At 37.4% G+C, this 16,618-nt stretch overlaps 1 protein-coding gene and 2 pseudogenes across 1 annotated transcript in view; 1 reads left to right on the top strand and 2 right to left on the bottom strand.

The window, feature by feature from the left end:
* RLF (RLF zinc finger) overlaps positions 1-16,618 on the bottom strand; it is an 80,224-nt gene that overhangs the window by 55,121 nt on the left and 8,485 nt on the right. The gene's annotated exons all lie outside the window — the stretch shown is intronic.
* LOC128780577 (keratin, type II cytoskeletal 8 pseudogene) lies at positions 2,679-5,803 on the bottom strand (annotated as a pseudogene).
* On the top strand, positions 14,101-14,978 carry LOC112299394 (transcription and mRNA export factor ENY2 pseudogene; annotated as a pseudogene).

Genomic DNA, 16,618 nt, shown 5'->3' with positions numbered 1-16,618 from the left:
AAGTAAATAAAGTCTTTTAAAAAACACAACCCTATGAGCCAGGTGATTTATGATCAGCACATTTTTAAAATGAGAAAACAAAGACACAGTGATATTGCTATTTGCCTAATGACACCCAGTAGGTTAAGTAGGTATTCAGGATTTGAACTAGGGTCACCCAGCTCCATGTTTTTTTCAGAACGCACAACTGTACAACTATTTTAAGTATGCTTTTAAATTTTGCTTTTTTCCCCACTTTGCATTAACTTTACTGTTGGTTCACAAAGAAATGACAAAAAGTATCTGGTACTTACTATTAAAACTGCATGTCCTACGGCAATAGGAAATTATGCGACTCTTAATAGAGGAGGATTTGCATTATTTCAAATTTTGCACATAAAGCTAGAAGGCTTGTTTTGACTTTAACTTCTCAATATTTTATTAAATAAATTTGAGTAAAATGTGATTGCACTATGATAGACTTTCAACAAGAGGTAGCACTTGAGCCAGGTTTCTGAACTACAGTTCACTTTTGAAAATGCACAAATGAGGGGGAATAGAAGGACTCCAAGTAGACAACAACTTGAACAAAGTCAAAAAAGACTACTAGAACAGATGGTGACAGCACTTAAAACATCAACTGGTGAGGAAGCACCAGAGGTTTCCCATGAAGAAGCTATGCTGGACACAAGATGATGTAGAATGAATGGGAAGAGAACAGCTGGCAGCTTACATTCAGAAAGGCGAGAGTAAATTAAGTCTTTTACATATGTTTTTGATAGGCCCCAACTCCCACTTTCTATATCTAGTTAGTTGATTTTTTTAATCCCAGAAATATGACTGACTTATTTATCCATCTTCTTATGCATCCATCCTGATTAAATTTCACTGGATTTGGTCCATCATTCCAGCCTAAAATCTGTCATGGAATTTAACTATGCTTTCTAACTTCATTTCATTTTCAATTTTTAAAAACATCTTTTACTGTTATCAGAAAAGAAGTAAATTTATTGTTTAAAAAATATAGATGGAAAAGTAAAAATTAAAATGTCAACACTAACAGCACCCAGAAATAGACCACTACTAACAGACAATATTAAGTTTGGGAATCTTTTATGCCTAAATAAAAGCATTTTAATTGAATCATACTCTACATTGTTTTATAAAATCTTCAACATCAGTATTTCTTTTTAAGATTTTAAAATTTATTATTTTTTTTAGAGAGGGGAAGGGAGAAAGAAAGAGGGGGAGAGAAACAACAATGTGTGGTTGCCTCTCATGTGCCTCGCACTAGGGATCTGGCCCACAACCCAGGCATGTTACCCTAGACTGGGAATCAAACTGGCAACCCTTTGATTGGCAGGCTAGCACTCAACCACTGAGCCACACCAGCCAGGGTCAACATCAGTATTTCTATGGTACACAGCCTTGTATGTGTACCACAATTTATTATCCTATTCTCTGTTTCTGGACATTGTGGTTTCTAACTTTGCATTATTATACATAATGTCAAGAGGACCCCTCTACCTAATTTTTTCCAAGTTACCATGATAATTTTCATTAATGTCCCATAAATGAAATTGCTGAATCAAAGAATGTCTAGTTTTTATAGCTTTACATAGTGCCAAATTCTGTTCCAGAAAAATTTGTTCCAATTTACACTTCTATTATTAGTGTAAGATAGTGACTGACTGAGGAATTGTCACAATTATACTACAGCAGATGGATGGGGGAAATACAATGTTTTCTTTATTCTACTTAAAATCCTTTCATTACTGTTGCAATGGAATAAAATAGTTCATGTTTCTTTTATGATGTAACCTGAAAATTTAATTACTACAGCATCTGCATGTATCTTCATCTGAATTATCAATAATATTAAGGAATAAAGTTTGGGTAAGAACAGCATCAACAGTTAGCTTTAATTTTCAAAAAAAATCAAAGAGGAGGGAACACTTCCTAATTTGTTCTATGAGGCCAGTATTCCCCTGAAACCAAAGCAAGGCAAACACAACAGTAAAGAAAACTACAGACCAATATCCCTTATGAACACTGACGCAAAAATCAACAACGAAGTACTAGGAAACTGAAATCTCCTGGCATATTAAAGTAGATTATACACCATGACCAAGTGGTAGATTTATTCCTGGAATGCAAGAATGGTTCAGCATATGAAAATCAATGTAATACAGTCCTCTGCCACTTAATGATGGCTACTGCTCCTAGGCTACAAACTTGTACAGCATGTTACCGCACTGAATACTGTAGGCGATTGCAACACAATGGTATTTATGTTTCAAAATATATCTAAACATAGGAAAGGTATAGTAAAAATATGGTAAAAAAGATTTTTAAATGGCACACCTGTATGGGACACTTACCATGCATGGAGCTTTCAGACTGGAAATTGCTCTGGGTGAGTCAGTGAGTGAGTGATGAGTAAATGTGAAGGCCTAGAATATTACTGATCACTACTGTAGACTGTATAAACACTGTATACTTAGGCTACACTAAATCTAATTTTTAAATGCTTTTTTAAATAATAAATTAACCTTAGCTTACTGTAACTTTACTTTTTAAGTAACTAAATTTTTTAAACTTTTTAACTTTTGTAATAACACTTAACTTAAAACACAAACACTTTGTAGAGTTGTACTAAAGTGCCCTCCCTCCCACTCTCCCTCCAGGGTTGGCAGAGCCAGCTGAGATTTTACTTCGGAAAAAAAAAACTTGATTTGGCTTTTGGTTGGAGGCATGGGTAAGAGGCAGTCCCCTGGACAGCAAACTCCTCCACCCCAAGGGTGAGCTGAGGACTGGGGCTGAGCCTCAGGACGGGTCTCCTGTGCCCACTGCTCCTCTGCACAGGTGCACAGTTCCTTTCCTACAGGCCTGGAGGACAGGAGAGACCACAGTAGTTGTTCACCTGGGAAGGCCATCAGATGACTCAGACCCCAGCTTTCCACCGAGGGTCTCAATCTTCTTCATAACCACCGTCTCGGAGGAGCTAAAGCTGGTGCTGGTGCATGTGGCTGAAGGAGCCAGAGCCCCCACCAGAGATCAAGTTGGCCTGAAAGCCGAAGCCATAGGTGAGGTTCCTGTAGATTGGGCTCAGCCTACCTGAGTAACCACTGGTAGTATTGGTAATGGATACTCATGTTCTATATCCCAAACTCCAGCCAGTTCTCCTCGCTCTCCAGCTGTTTGTGATACGTAGCAATCTCCACATCCAGGACCAACTTGAAGTTCATGAGCTCCTGGTATTTATGCAGGTGCTAGGCCATGTCCAGCTTGAGAGTTCTCAGAGCAGCTTCCAGCTGAGCCACACTGGCCTGAGCATCCTTGATAGCCAGCTCCCCACACTGCTCGACATTAGTGATGGCAGCCTCCAGGGAAGCGCTCTGGCCTTTGAGGCCCTCGAACTCAGTCTGGAGTCAGCTGATGTTTCAGTTCATCTTAGAAATCTCCATTTTCATGTGATGCACGTCATCCCCCTGCTTCCCAGCCAATGTCTGCAGCTCCTCATACTTGGTCTGATACAGCATCTCAGCCTTGGCCTGGCTGTGGTTGGCTTGATCTCAGCTACGATGTCATCCAGGTCCAGAGAGAAGTTGTTGTCCATGGATACTCCACAGACAGCACCATGGACATGTCGGAGATCTGGGACTGCAGCTCACGAATCTCCCCTTCATACAGCTGCCTACAGAAGTTGATCTCATAGGTCAGCCCTTCCAGGCAAAACTCCAGTTCCACCTTGTTCATGTAAGCTTCATCCACATCCTTCTTGATGAGGACAAATTCATTCATCTCTGGTGCTTGTTGATCCCATCCTTATAATTATTCAAGTCCTCCACCAGCCCCTGCATAATGCCAAACTCCACTTCCAGCCTCAGTTTCACCTGAGCCAGCATGTCTAGCTGCCACTGAAGGTTCCTTACGTACTTCTTGAACATGTTGTACATTACTGCGAGCCATCTTCTGATGCTGCTGCAGGTTCCACTTGGTCTCCAGAATCTCATTCTGCTTCTCCAGGCTCCACATCTCATTGATAAAGGAAGCAAACTTGTTGTTGAGGCTCTTGATCTGCTCCTTCTCCTGGCTGTACACAGCCTGGATGTTGGGGTCCATCTCCAGCTTCAGGGGGCTCAGCAGTCTCTGGTTCACCTGGACATCTCTAATGCTACCCACACTCCCAGCCCTATCATAACCCCTGGCCAGATTCATATTGGCATCCAGGCCAACCTGGTAGCCACCACCCACCAGGAAAAAGGCTGAGGAGCCAATTACAGATGCTGGGCCCACTTGAGTACAAGCAGCTGCTGAAGGCCTGGGGGGCCAGAGGTAGACCCTTGTGGACATGGTGGATGGAGGTTGGAGTTAAGGTAAGGAGGCCAAACCAGGCAGAGATTCGAGAAGGAGCCAATAAGCTGCTTTAATATCTTCTTTCTTTTTATCCTTATTCTGTAAGCTTTTTTCTATTTTTTTAATTTTAAATATATATTTTTTATTTTAAACTTTTTTGTTGTTAAAAACTAAGATATAAACACACACATTAACCTACCTAGGCTTGCACAGGGTCAGGATCACCATCATCACTGTCTTTCACCTCCACATATTGTTCCACTGAAGGTCTTCAGGGGAAATAACACTTCATGGAGCTGTGTTAATAATGCCTTTTTCTGGAGTATCTTCTGAAGGACCTGCCTGAGGTTCTTCTTGAGGAAGAATCACTTGTTTCAAAAATATGAACATGGCAGTTTGCTTAGTTTGTTTCTTTTTCTTCATCATGGATTTTGTATGTAAGCAGATAATGTACCATAAACATTCCTCTCTATTAATGAAAACCTTTCAGTGTTGGGTTCCATGTTTTCAAACTTTTTAACAAGCTTGCTGAGGTCTGCAAAAGCTTCTGCTAAATCCTTTACTGTGAATTTCCCTAGGGGCTCTTCTTTTTCTTCTCCTGCAGTTTCCTTTTCTTTTTGCCTCTTCTTCAGCAGTGTGCCCCAGTTACAACAACTCCTCATTAGTCAATTCCTCGGGAACCACTTCTAAGTTCTCTTCAATGTCATCCTTATTTCCAAGTTAAAGTTCTTTGTCATTTCAACCTTGTTGATTTTTGCAACCTCCTAATCCTTGTCAAATCCTTTGAAGTCTAGGATGAATATGAGTGTCTTCAGATTCCATTTACATAATCCTTGATGACATCAACCCAAGCCCAAACAAGGCTCCTGATTAAGTCACATACAACTGTAATCCTTCAATTGCATCAGGGTCTTCTCAACATCTTCCTTGCGTGAACAGTAGCCCAGGCAAATGTTCTTCTCAAATAGTATGTCTTAAAAGCTGCTAAACCCCTTGACCCATTGATTGGATCGAAGAGGTGGTGTTTAGAGGAAGAAACACCACTTTGATATTGGGATGAAGACTATCTATAAAAGGAGGATGTCCAGAGGCATTATTAACAATAATCAAAATCTTGAAAGGTATGTAGTTCTCCAAACAGCACTCTATCTCTGGCATAGCAATTGAGAAGGGCCATCTTGGAAGAGATCATCCATGACTTACTGCTCCTGCAGTACACTGGCAATATGTGCTTACTGATATGCTTAAAGACCCTGGGGTTCTCACTGTGCCAGATTTGTAGTTTTCAAGAAACAGAAGTGGGTGAGTGTGTAACAGGAAGACTGGGAAGAAAGAGGAGGGTAAATTCAAATATCCCCATTTCTGGTTTAGTGAGTCACCAGTACTAAAAGGAATGGTCTAGACTACTACTTAAGTCTGGAGATTTTAAAATCCAAGCATTATTACACTGGGAAACAGTATTAAAATTCTGAGGCAGCTACATAATAGAGTGAAATAACATGCCTCTTGGCTGTGGATTCAAACCTCTATCCCCATCACTTGTCAGCTAACCTATCTGGGTCTTGATTTTTTTTTTTTTTAAATCAGTCAACTGAAATTGAGTTCTTATTTTGAACTAGATGTTGTGCAAAAATAGCTTTTTAAAAAATGTGAGCAAAAAGCATAGCAAAGTGTACCATCTGAACCATTTTTAAGAGTACAGCTCTGTGGCAATAACTATATATACAGCTGACTCTTGAATAATGAGGAGGTTAGGGGCACAAACCCCCATGCAGTCAAAAATCCACCTGCAACTTTTGACTCTCCAAAATGTAACTATAGTTGTCCCTCGGTATCCCCGAGGGACTGGTTCCAGGAACCACTTGAATAACCAAAGTGCATGGATGCTCAAGCCCTTTACATAAAATGGTGTAGAATAATGCATATAGTCAGCCCTCCCCATCTGTTAATTCCCAACCACAGATTGAAAATACTGTTGGTTCTTTTTTTTTTTTTTTAAGAATTTTATTTATTTTTAGACAGAGGGGAAGGGTAGGAGAGAGAAACATCAGTGTGGTTGCCTCTTGTGTGCCCCCTACTGGAGACCTGGCCTGCAACCCAGGCATGTGCTCTAGACTTGGGAATCGAACCAGCGACCCCTTGGTTCGCAGGCTGGTGCTCAATCCACTGAGCCACACCAGCACACCAGGGCTGTTTGTTTTAAAATACTGTTTTTGATCTAAGGTTGGCTGAATCCTCAGATGCAAAACCTGGGGATATAGAAAGCTAACTGTGTATGTATTGAAAACAACCTACATAAGTGGACCCACACAGTTTAACCCATGTTATTCAAGGGCCAACTGTACACTGTTGTGCTACCATCATCAACACCCACCCAAGAACTCTTCATTTTGCAAAACTGAAACTGAACCCATTAAACAATAACTTGCCATCCCCCAACAGCCCCTGGCAACCACCATTCTAACTTCTGTCTCTATATGCAAGACAGCTTTCATAATATATTTTCTTTTTGAAAAAGCAAAACAAGTACGGTAAGGGTATCAGAGTAGACAAATGAGTGGAATAGAATACAGTCCAAAAACAGACCCACATACCTATGGCTAGTTGATTTTTCTCAATTCAACAAGAAAGTCTTTTCAACAAATGATGCTGGTACTTTTAGATAGTCATACTTTTAAAAAATACTTTCATCATCCTTTATAAAATATACAATAATTAACTCCAAATGGATTACACATCTAAATGTAAAACCTAAAACAGCCCTGGCTGGTGTGGCTCAGTAGATTGAATGCTGGCCTTCGAACCAAAGGGTTGCTGGTTCAATTCCCAGTCAGGGCACATGCCTGGGTTGCAGGCCAGGTGTTCCCAGTGGGGCACGCGCTAGAAGCAACCACACATTGATGTTTCTCTCCCTCTCTTTCTCCCTCCTTTCCCCCTCTCTAAAAATAAACAAAATCTTTTTTAAAAATGTAAAACTTAAGACAATAAAATTTATAGAGAAGAACATGGGAAAACATCTTTGTGGAATTGGGTTAGGCAGATTTTGTAGATATCACATGAAAAATACAATTCATGAAAGAAAAGCTTGATAAATTGAACTTTATCAAAATTAAAAACTTGTGTTCAAAAGATACTGTTAGGAGAATAAAAAGAAAAGCCACAGCCTAGGAGAATATCTTTGTAAATATATTTGATTCTATCTCCCCATCAGCTCTATGGCTGTAAAAGGGATCAACTTAACAGAAATTAATCATGGCTTGGCTGCTCTTGTGCCCACCCAGTAATGTAGGACTGCTCTTTCTTGTTAATGTTTCACCTAGTTTTTCCTGGACGTTCTTGAGTGTCTCACATGAGTTCACCAATAGTTCTGTCCAAAACACATGACATCCACCATGTCGTCTACCTCAGTTCATCCTCGTCAGCAGATGCTCCCTATAAGCTGGTGGACCACACCTCAGTCTTTCCCCATGCCGACATCACCATAACAGAATCTGTCATGGCCAAGGGTGTTTTCTCCAGAGAGTCCCAACTGAGCCAGAGGCAGAATGTAAGTTAGAAGTGTGAGGTCTATCCAGAAGGTATCCAGCCATGTAGTATGAAAAAGAGACATTTATTGAAGAAGATATAGGACATAAGAAACACTGTACATAGGAAAATGATGCCTCAGTCCCCTTCAAAGTAGGCACCTTGGGGCCTTACATAGTTCTCCCAATCGTCATCAGCTGCCCCATCATATTTTCCTGAATCTCATCAACGGTCTGAAATCTCTTCCCTTTCAAAGGTGATTTTAGTGTTGGGAAAAGCTAGAAGTAGCAGGGTGCCAAATCGGGACTATGTGGGGAGGCTGCGTCACCTGGGTGATGTGATGTTTTGCCAAAAACTCTGCATGAGACATGATGCATGCATGAGTGGGCACATTGTTGTGATGAAGCTGCCAATCACCAGTTGCCCATAGATGCAGCCTTCTGAATCATCTAAATAGTTTCAGTGGAGGAATGTTCATGCTTAACACAAAACCTGATGCAGATTCGTTGCTCTACTCACTCATTTTGAATGTATATCCACATAGTACACATGCTCACTCAACAGCGCCAACAGACCCCACTGACTAGCACAGTGACATTGGCATTGTGCACATATTTGCACTCCAGTGCACTCTCCTTGGCGGCCAGGTTACATAGCTGCCACGCAAACCGTTCTCATTATACTACCAATGGCTGGACTTTTTCCGGACAGACCTCACAGTAATATAAATCACCATCCCCGACCTGTCCATCCTTTGCAATCTAAGCCTCAACGTTTTTTTAAAAAAGGGGAATATATTTTATAAAGAGTCTGTGCGTGCATGTGCCCCCCACACACCCCATGTGCATATAACCCCCCTCTCAAAACTCAACAATAAGAAAACAATCCAATCTTTTTTAGTAAGATTGAAAAGATACTTCATCAAAGAAGATATAAGGATAACAAACACATAAAACAGTTAACATAGTAAGTCATTAGGGAAATGCAAATTACAACCACGATGAGCTATCACTAATTTTAGAATGGCTAAAATTCAAGACTGGCCAAAGCACATTTTGACTGGGAAGTGGAAAACAGAAGTCTCCTACATTGTTGGTGGGAGTATAAAATGATACAACTCACTCTGAAAAACCTGTCATGTGACCCAATCATTCCACCTGGGTATTTACCAGAGAGAGAGAAAGCAAGCATCTGTCCACACAATGGCTCCTCACACCAAGGTTCACAACAATTTTATCTGCAATAGCCAAAAACTGGAAATGAGCCAAATGTCTATCAACAGGTGAATAAATAAACAAATCCTGACATAACCATACAATGAATAGTCAGCAATAAAAGGAATTAACTATTAATATATGCAACATGAATGAATTTCAAAATAATTATACTGAGTGAAAGAAGCCAAGCAAAAAGACTGTAAAATTTTATTTATATAAAATTCTTTTTATATAATCTATAGAGACAGAAAGCAGATCAATAGTTGAGTGAGGACGGAAGGATGTATCGAGGAGAAAGGTAAAAGACAGGGCACATGCCTGGGTTGCAGGCCAGGTCCCCAGTTGGGGGCATGCGAGAGACAACCACACATTGAGTTTCTCCCCCTCTCTTTCTCCCTCCCTTCCATTGTCTCTAAAATTAAATAAAACCTTAAAAAAATAAAAAGGAAATACAAAGGGGTAAGAAAAAACTTCTAAGTAAGGGTATGAATATATTTATTATTTTGATTACAGTAATAGTTTCATGGGCATACACATGCCAAAGCTTATCAAACTGTACATTTTTAAAAAGAGCAGTTTATTATGTCAATCACGACTCAATAAAGCTGTTTTTAAAAAAAGACAAAAGGGCCATAAACTGTACAAAATTGTAAAAGGAATTTAAATAAATCTGACATTTCAGTTGTCAGATTTATGATTTTTACTGCAATAAAATGTAAAACTTTGGTGCATAAAGATAATATAAAATGTGAAAAGATAAACTGGAGAAGATAACTCCAAAGTACCAGCATATGGCCAACAAAGGATTAATGTCTAGAATACATCATTTCATAAAAACTATTTTTTCAAAAGGCAAATAATCCAACTGAAAAATAAGCAAAAAATAAGGTAATTCACAGGAGAGGAACTATTAATAGCAATTGGGTATACACTAAAAAGATAAACAGCTCTTCACAAGTAAACAGAAAAAGCAAAACCACAATGAGATATCACAGTCCACCCACCAGAATGACTAAAATAAAACTGCCTACATCTAGTATTGGCAACGATGTGGGGCAGTAGTAATATTCATACACTGAGAACTGACATAAACTGCTACAAATACTTTGAAGAATAACTTGGTGGTACTTATTACATTTGATAATAGGCCTAATATATCAGCCTAGCAATTCCACTGTACGCATAGACCCTAAAGAAATTCTTAAATCCTGCCCTGGCCAGGTAGCTCAGTTGGTTAGACCATCATCACAATAGGACAAAGTTGCACGTTCCATCCCTGGTCAAGGCACTTAGAAGAATCAATCAATGAATGCATAAATAAGTGGAACAAATCAATGTTTCTGGCTCTCTCTAAAAATCAATTTTCAAAATTTCTTTTCTATAAAGAAATTCTTACACCCGTGTTTCAAGATATTTTTGAAAGATACCCACCCCACTAGTTAATATAAACCCCTCTAAATCTGTCAATAAAAGAATGGACAAATAAACTGTGATATATTTGCATAATAAAGCATTATACACCGGTGAATGAACACATACCAATACAAAACTTAGGAATATTGTTGAATTTTAAAACTTAAGAATACATACATTACCATAATTTAATTAATGCTGAAAAACAAAATAATACTATACACTGTATTAAAATGCACAAAAATTTAAAAAGTAAAGAGATACAGGGAAATGATTAAATACCCTAATCAGATGGTAGTGGAAGGTAGATGATAATCTGTGAATGGATACATAGGTAGTGTCAATTATTTTATTTCTTAGGTTGTATTCACTTTAGTACATTCTTTATTCATTTGTATTTTAAGAGATTATCCGATTTTTAAAAAGTAACATACCCTTCATGGTTCTGAGCAAAACTGATTTTCAATCCAGATTCCTATACCCAACCAGACTAATAACACCATCAAGAAACAAAAGACTGACTCAAGAAGCTACATTCAAAATAAAAAAAAGACATGAGGGTCAGGAAACAAGGGATCTAACAAGAGAGAAGCAAAAACAAGTACTGAACCAACAGCTGATAAAATGAAAATAAATTTAAAAGGGTAACACAGAAGTATAAACTCTATAAAAACATAAACAAAAAGTGATTGTCCCACTAGTTCTTAAATGAAATGAAACAAATGATAATACTTTAGTAATTGTCTTTCAATTTTTTTTCCATATATCATTGTTTCATAAAGTGGGACATAGTTTCCTAAACTTTTTCTTTAAACAATAATCTTGAATATTCTTTCATATTAATAGAGTGCCATTATTTTTTTGCCTTTTTAAATTTTATTTGAAAAATACTGAAATTCACAAAAAGCCAAATTCACACATAATTCCACCACTTTAAAAATGTGTATGCAATAAAGAAGTTAAAAGGTCACACCTATGGTTCCATCTAATTCCACTCCCACTCCCAAATGACACCTATAAACACTTTAGTACGTATAGCCTTATATACATAGACAAAAGCTTTCTAACTCTTGGCAATAATCTCCTGGGCTCAAATATTTTGTGACTGTAGGATGTTTAAAGGATACTTATTTTTTGGCATTTCCAAACCTAAAATATCTTATAAAAGCCTCATCCAGCCCAAAATGGATTCCTGGCATCCCTGCTCTCCCTTACATTAGTAGGGTCTTCCTCTTCTTAATCACAAGCTTGCTTCAAACTTTTAGTTTGGCAGCCAATACCAATAAAGTGGTTGTAGAAACGTGGCACAGAAAATGATATCTTTATAATCTATACCAAGTGGCAAAAAGTAATCATGTTATTCATTCAAAACCATTTATATTAGACTTCAAAATTATGCAATAGTTAGGCATTGGGAACTGTTTTACTTATGCTCCTATCAGTTGGAAGGTGAAAAATACACATGATCAAACACTGACTACTGTTCTATTGTATCACAAGCAAATGTAATATGAAAAACTGTTTAATGTTTATCTTCTCCACTAGACAATAAAGTCAGAGAGGGCAAGAACCACATTTTTCCCATCCATGTAGACTAGAACACCCAGCATACTAAGTAGCACATAGCAGGTATTCTGATATTATTTACTTTTGACACTTTGCGCTATTATTAAAGGATCTGGTAACTTACAAATTTGATTAAGACAATTTTTCAGATACACATCTTTATTGGAGAGAAATATGCCTATATAATACTAAAGCAAATTCAACTAAGTAGGTTTGATTCCAAATTCTCACTGCTTCATTAAAACCCTATAAAAGGAGAGCAGCATGTTGACCACACTGCACTTGTAGAAACTTTAAAAAGGGAATGCTTAGATCATACATTGTAGAAGGGTGCTCATATCAAATCACAATGATACACTAGTCCTGAAATGTTTAATGGTAAATAGGTATGTCAAAGGTCAGAACTTTACTGAAATTATAACCTATTCTGATCCTCAGCTAACATCCTAGACTAAGAGGGAGGTTCCCCTTAAAGTTTTAAGCTGGAAAAACAAAGAGCTAGAGAACCTCTATAATCTTCCCCCAAACATAAGACTCTATGATTTTTATAAAAACATGGCCAGCCATCTTTTTTCCAGGGACTCAAATCCAATGTGTTACAAATTCAAATCACTTTTGATATATGCATATTTCAATAAAGTACATAATTTAAATCCAAAACAATAAACCAACTTAAAATCAACAGCCAAATGAATAAAAAATATTTTACACAGAATGATATGTTGGTTGCAACAGGCCAAATCCATTACACACACTATAAATCCCAAAAGGACATCCATATTGCCTCAATATAATAAAAATTCACCATAAATTATACTCCCAGTCTACAAAGCTCATCATAGGCTCTCTGAATCTAAAACTATGCTAGAAAATACTCTGTAAACATCTAGAAACAAAATTGCTTTAAAACAATACTCAGGATACAAAGGAAATTAAAAAACTGACACACTGTGGTCCTATCTGCTACCAGAAGCTATGCTAAGGGCAGTGTTACACTGTCTCATTTGACTGTTATTTGGAGTAGCTTTCTATTACCCCAAATTTCATAGACAAGAAATTTTAATCCAACAAGGCAAGGTTTAAGGTCACAAGAGTGTTGGAATGAGCATTTAAAATGAAACCTCCTAACTTCAAATCTACTTTCTACTGCATATGTTCTCCATTTCATAAGACAATGAAACATGAGATGGACCAAATGTAATGTTTTATCCACATTCACTATTAAACTTAAAGGGATAATTTGCTCTAGATTTAACATATTCATTTGCCAAGTTCTTTAAACACCAAAATCAACATTTCACTATGAAAAAAAAAGCCAAGTAAGGAGAGTGAACATAACAACTAATGTAAACAAATAACCTCAGTTCATATTAGTAGAGTGGTTTCCACTGAGATGGGCATTTGCCCTATCCATTTTAAAATGTTAATATAAAAATATTAATATTTTTATTTAAATGAGTTTTCAAAACTCTCGTCCCTTTTATATTTTTCTGTTTGCTCATAATTTATATATTGGTACTATATAAATAAAACATTTAAGTATTCATTTCAACTGAATGCACAAGACAATGTTTGGTGATTGATGTCTTAGAAAATAATCCTTAGTGAGTGTTTTTCAACAGAACTATGTAACACTGGAAGAGAATGGAACCTTAAAGGTCACCTCATTTAAGCAGCAATTTGAGGCCCCAAATAACAAACTGATTGGCCCAAGGTCATCCATCCAATCAGTGGCCTTTATATAAAAACATATAAAGATAACAGTATTTTAAAAAGTTAGCTAATGGAAAGCATATTTCCAGTTATTTAGCTATGATTTATCTAACAGCACTGATAAAAGATACACACACAGAGCACATGCATGAGCGCAATAAACGTTTGCTGGAAACGAGTATGCTGACAAACCTCTAACAACCAATTACTAAACTGTATCATACATTCCAATGTTCCAGGTTAGGCTGCAACTAACTCTCTGATGTGTTCTGCTTCTTGACAACCTCAAAGCAGTATAAAATCTCAATATTACACGGTCATGCTCCAGGATATACACAATCAAATTTCAATGACATTTGATAACATTAAAAAAAAATAAAAACATGTAAAAACAAACCTCACAGGAAAAAATGTAAATACATAATACACATGAAAAACTATGCAAATGCTGTTAAATTGCAGATTAATATAATAGTGTGACAGCACTTTTTAACTATCAGATTGGCAAATATGAAGCAGTTTAGTGGAAGTCTAAGTCCAGGCAGCCAAAGAGTGTGGTAGATAACGGTCATCAGTACAAGGGTCAGTTTGTTGCAGGGAAGGGACAGCCCTTGCCCACAGTGATGGTGGTTAGCAAGATGAACTGAGATGGGCGGATGAGAGCAGTGATTAACCAAAAGCTGACAGAAACTGGAGAAAGAGAATGCCTCAAAGTTGCTAAGGGCTAAATCAATTGAATGGGGGTGGCAGGATCAATTGAAGGCATACTGTACAGAAGTAATTAAAGAAAAAGGACTAGGAAAAAAAGAAAAAGGACTAGAACATGTTACTGCTGATGACCTGATGGGGAAAATCACACGAAAAGGCAGAACCCTGATACCTGACAATGCAAAGGAGAAGCTTCTACAAAAGTAAGAACACTCCTTGTTCAGCATGCCAGTTTTTAAGATTGAATTGGATTGTGTTGTTTTGTGGTCTCATTTCTGACAGTAAAACTTACCATAAATTAGGAATCGCCTTCCCAAAATGAAATACTTTTTTGTATGATGGTATACAGTTCTCAGTAATGATGCATACACTGTATTGATTTTCCCCCCTACAGGTGTTCTTTTAACAAACAGCTCATGAATGAGTTGGAAGTTTCCTTGGATCCTGGAATAACTGGGACTTTTCAACAATTCACTAGCTTTGTTGAGAGAAAAAGTCATCGAGTAATATAGTTTAATTATTGAGTATGCACATATTACTGTGCTAACAACTGAGAAGTGAGCAGCCTCTTCTGATTGTCTAGATATGATATATTTCTCTTTTGAATCCCTGTATTTTATAATACATGCCCCATCTTGTACTAAAAAAAAAATTTTTAATAACACCAGAGTTGGCAAGGATACAGCGAAACATGGACTCCCAAACACTATTGGTAGAAGTACATATTCAACTTTTATAAGCCAGCATCCATCAAAATTTAAAATAAACATTCTCCTTAATCCAGTAAGTTTCATTTCAGAAATTTTTATTACCAATATAAACAACCAATGCTTAATGTTTAAGGATGTTCGCTGCAACATTTGCGATAACAAAAAAGAACAAAAACAGTTTAAGTATGATACGCATTCAACATGTACTGATATAGAAAGTTTTTCTCGATATATTAAATTAAAAAGTAAACTGCAGAAGAGAATGTATTCGAGCTTTCAAGCATACACAAGAGACTGTTAACTCCTCTGGGGAGTCACTGGTGGGATTGAGGGCAGAAGGCCACTTACTTTTCCCTTAAACCTTTCTGTGGCATTGTATGTTTTACCTTGAACATTGCTCTTCTATTTAAAACGTTTTTTTAAGATTCAGAGTGTTGAAGGTTTTGCTACCTATAGAATTTTAAATCAATGCAGTTGTCAATGAAATGCTGTGCATTTATTTTTTTAACATAGTAAATATGTGTTACACATGGGAAAACAAGTATAATAAACTGAGTGAAATAAGTGAGTTTTAGCATATAAACTTGACATTATTTTTCTAAAATTGTAGATATATGCACATTCCATATAGAAAAATTCTTTAAGTATACATCCCAAACTGTTAACCTAGGAAGATGCAGAAATCAGTATAAGGGGTTATGTGACAGTTTTTCACTTTAATTCTTATTTTGTGCAATTAGAATGCATTCCTGGTTTTCTTGGGCAATTAAAATTTTTAATAGTTTATACACACACTTATATATATTCCCCCCCCCAAATCAGATAACTACACCAAGGGATTAACAGTCAGATTACATGGTCCTGGACTTCCAGTAAAGATGGAGGCGTAAAGACTTTGTTTTGCCTCCTCACAAAACCAAAAGAAGGACAATGCCAAATTTAAAAAAAAATAACCAGAACTGCCAGAAAATCAAACTGTATGGAAGTCCGACAACCAAGGAGTTAAAGAAACATTCATTCATTCAGGTAGGAGGGGCAGAGACAGGCAGCTGGGGTGGAGAGTATGAGCAGCAAGGCAGCGGCTGGCTTCCCTAATCTGGCAAAGGAAATAAGACTTCCAGGAAGTCCAGGAAGCTCAGAGAGTCCCAAAGAAGTTGGACCCAAGGAGGAATACACCAAGGCACTTCATAATCACCCAAAATTAAGGATAAGGAGAGAATCTTAAAAGCAGCAAGAGAAAGGGAGAGAGTTACCTACAAAGGAGTGCCCATAAGACTCTCAGCTGATTTCTCAAAAGAAACCTTGCAGGCAAGAAGGGGCTGGAAAGAAGTATTCAAAGTCCTGAAAAGCAAGGACCTACATCCAGCACAGCTATCATTTAGAATGGAAGGGCAGATAAAGTGCTTCCCAGATATAGTCAAGTTAAAG

This window comes from Desmodus rotundus, chromosome 3, assembly GCF_022682495.2.
Source record: "Desmodus rotundus isolate HL8 chromosome 3, HLdesRot8A.1, whole genome shotgun sequence".
Lineage (NCBI taxonomy): Eukaryota > Metazoa > Chordata > Mammalia > Chiroptera > Phyllostomidae > Desmodus > Desmodus rotundus.
The sequence above is the reverse complement of the archived record's forward strand: the minus strand, read 5'-3'. Positions and strand labels throughout refer to the sequence as shown.